Here is a 3,654-nt window from a genome sequence, read left to right as displayed (position 1 = left end):
TGGGGTGCTGAAACAGGGGTCCTGGGGGTGGTGATGGCCTTTAAAAGTATTTAAAACCGTTTGAAAAATTTCACCCCTGGTAACCCAAAAGTAAAACATAGTGCAATTTCTGAGAAGAAAAACATAGCCGATTTCCTGAGCAGTTTGAACATAGTCATTTTTCTGAGACTTTTTTGAAAAGCTATATAATTCCCTCTTGCTGTACCTCATTGAGTTGAGGCCGCAGGATGGTGCTCTAAGGGTGGGTATGAAGGTCCCTATACCCTTTATAAGTATTTAAAACCGTTTTTCAAATTTCACCCCTGGTAACCCAAAATAAAACCAGGTGCATATATGCTACGGACACGTCCCCACCAAACCTTCAAACATCCATAAAACACTCATTCTTTATCCCACTGACATGGGACAGCAGTGGGGTGCTGAAACAGGGGTCCTGGGGGTGGTGATGGCCTTTAAAAGTATTTAAAACCGTTTGAAAAATTTCACCCCTGGTAACCCAAAAGTAAAACATAGTGCAATTTCTGAGAAGAAAAACATAGCCGATTTCCTGAGCAGTTTGAACATAGTCATTTTTCTGAGACTTTTTTGAAAAGCTATATAATTCCCTCTTGCTGTACCTCATTGAGTTGAGGCCGCAGGATGGTGCTCTAAGGGTGGGTATGAAGGTCCCTATACCCTTTATAAGTATTTAAAACCGTTTTTCAAATTTCACCCCTGGTAACCCAAAATAAAACCAGGTGCATATATGCTACGGACACGTCCCCACCAAACCTTCAAACATCCATAAAACACTCATTCTTTATCCCACTGACATGGGACAGCAGTGGGGTGCTGAAACAGGGGTCCTGGGGGTGGTGATGGCCTTTAAAAGTATTTAAAACCGTTTGAAAAATTTCACCCCTGGTAACCCAAAAGTAAAACATAGTGCAATTTCTGAGAAGAAAAACATAGCCGATTTCCTGAGCAGTTTGAACATAGTCATTTTTCTGAGACTTTTTTGAAAAGCTATATAATTCCCTCTTGCTGTACCTCATTGAGTTGAGGCCGCAGGATGGTGCTCTAAGGGTGGGTATGAAGGTCCCTATACCCTTTATAAGTATTTAAAACCGTTTTTCAAATTTCACCCCTGGTAACCCAAAATAAAACCAGGTGCATATATGCTACGGACACGTCCCCACCAAACCTTCAAACATCCATAAAACACTCATTCTTTATCCCACTGACATGGGACAGCAGTGGGGTGCTGAAACAGGGGTCCTGGGGGTGGTGATGGCCTTTAAAAGTATTTAAAACCGTTTGAAAAATTTCACCCCTGGTAACCCAAAAGTAAAACATAGTGCAATTTCTGAGAAGAAAAACATAGCCGATTTCCTGAGCAGTTTGAACATAGTCATTTTTCTGAGACTGTTTTGAAAAGCTATATAATTCCCTCTTGCTGTACCTCATTGAGTTGAGGCCGCAGGATGGTGCTCTAAGGGTGGGTATGAAGGTCCCTATACCCTTTATAAGTATTTAAAACCGTTTTTCAAATTTCACCCCTGGTAACCCAAAATAAAACCAGGTGCATATATGCTACGGACACGTCCCCACCAAACCTTCAAACATCCATAAAACACTCATTCTTTATCCCACTGACATGGGACAGCAGTGGGGTGCTGAAACAGGGGTCCTGGGGGTGGTGATGGCCTTTAAAAGTATTTAAAACCGTTTGAAAAATTTCACCCCTGGTAACCCAAAAGTAAAACATAGTGCAATTTCTGAGAAGAAAAACATAGCCGATTTCCTGAGCAGTTTGAACATAGTCATTTTTCTGAGACTTTTTTGAAAAGCTATATAATTCCCTCTTGCTGTACCTCATTGAGTTGAGGCCGCAGGATGGTGCTCTAAGGGTGGGTATGAAGGTCCCTATACCCTTTATAAGTATTTAAAACCGTTTTTCAAATTTCACCCCTGGTAACCCAAAATAAAACCAGGTGCATATATGCTACGGACACGTCCCCACCAAACCTTCAAACATCCATAAAACACTCATTCTTTATCCCACTGACATGGGACAGCAGTGGGGTGCTGAAACAGGGGTCCTGGGGGTGGTGATGGCCTTTAAAAGTATTTAAAACCGTTTGAAAAATTTCACCCCTGGTAACCCAAAAGTAAAACATAGTGCAATTTCTGAGAAGAAAAACATAGCCGATTTCCTGAGCAGTTTGAACATAGTCATTTTTCTGAGACTTTTTTGAAAAGCTATATAATTCCCTCTTGCTGTACCTCATTGAGTTGAGGCCGCAGGATGGTGCTCTAAGGGTGGGTATGAAGGTCCCTATACCCTTTATAAGTATTTAAAACCGTTTTTCAAATTTCACCCCTGGTAACCCAAAATAAAACCAGGTGCATATATGCTACGGACACGTCCCCACCAAACCTTCAAACATCCATAAAACACTCATTCTTTATCCCACTGACATGGGACAGCAGTGGGGTGCTGAAACAGGGGTCCTGGGGGTGGTGATGGCCTTTAAAAGTATTTAAAACCGTTTGAAAAATTTCACCCCTGGTAACCCAAAAGTAAAACATAGTGCAATTTCTGAGAAGAAAAACATAGCCGATTTCCTGAGCAGTTTGAACATAGTCATTTTTCTGAGACTTTTTTGAAAAGCTATATAATTCCCTCTTGCTGTACCTCATTGAGTTGAGGCCGCAGGATGGTGCTCTAAGGGTGGGTATGAAGGTCCCTATACCCTTTATAAGTATTTAAAACCGTTTTTCAAATTTCACCCCTGGTAACCCAAAATAAAACCAGGTGCATATATGCTACGGACACGTCCCCACCAAACCTTCAAACATCCATAAAACACTCATTCTTTATCCCACTGACATGGGACAGCAGTGGGGTGCTGAAACAGGGGTCCTGGGGGTGGTGATGGCCTTTAAAAGTATTTAAAACCGTTTGAAAAATTTCACCCCTGGTAACCCAAAAGTAAAACATAGTGCAATTTCTGAGAAGAAAAACATAGCCGATTTCCTGAGCAGTTTGAACATAGTCATTTTTCTGAGACTTTTTTGAAAAGCTATATAATTCCCTCTTGCTGTACCTCATTGAGTTGAGGCCGCAGGATGGTGCTCTAAGGGTGGGTATGAAGGTCCCTATACCCTTTATAAGTATTTAAAACCGTTTTTCAAATTTCACCCCTGGTAACCCAAAATAAAACCAGGTGCATATATGCTACGGACACGTCCCCACCAAACCTTCAAACATCCATAAAACACTCATTCTTTATCCCACTGACATGGGACAGCAGTGGGGTGCTGAAACAGGGGTCCTGGGGGTGGTGATGGCCTTTAAAAGTATTTAAAACCGTTTGAAAAATTTCACCCCTGGTAACCCAAAAGTAAAACATAGTGCAATTTCTGAGAAGAAAAACATAGCCGATTTCCTGAGCAGTTTGAACATAGTCATTTTTCTGAGACTTTTTTGAAAAGCTATATAATTCCCTCTTGCTGTACCTCATTGAGTTGAGGCCGCAGGATGGTGCTCTAAGGGTGGGTATGAAGGTCCCTATACCCTTTATAAGTATTTAAAACCGTTTTTCAAATTTCACCCCTGGTAACCCAAAATAAAACCAGGTGCATATATGCTACGGACACGTCCCCACCAAA

Source organism: Salmo trutta, chromosome 13, assembly GCF_901001165.1.
Source record: "Salmo trutta chromosome 13, fSalTru1.1, whole genome shotgun sequence".
NCBI lineage: Eukaryota > Metazoa > Chordata > Actinopteri > Salmoniformes > Salmonidae > Salmo > Salmo trutta.
The sequence above is the reverse complement of the archived record's forward strand: the minus strand, read 5'-3'. Positions refer to the sequence as shown.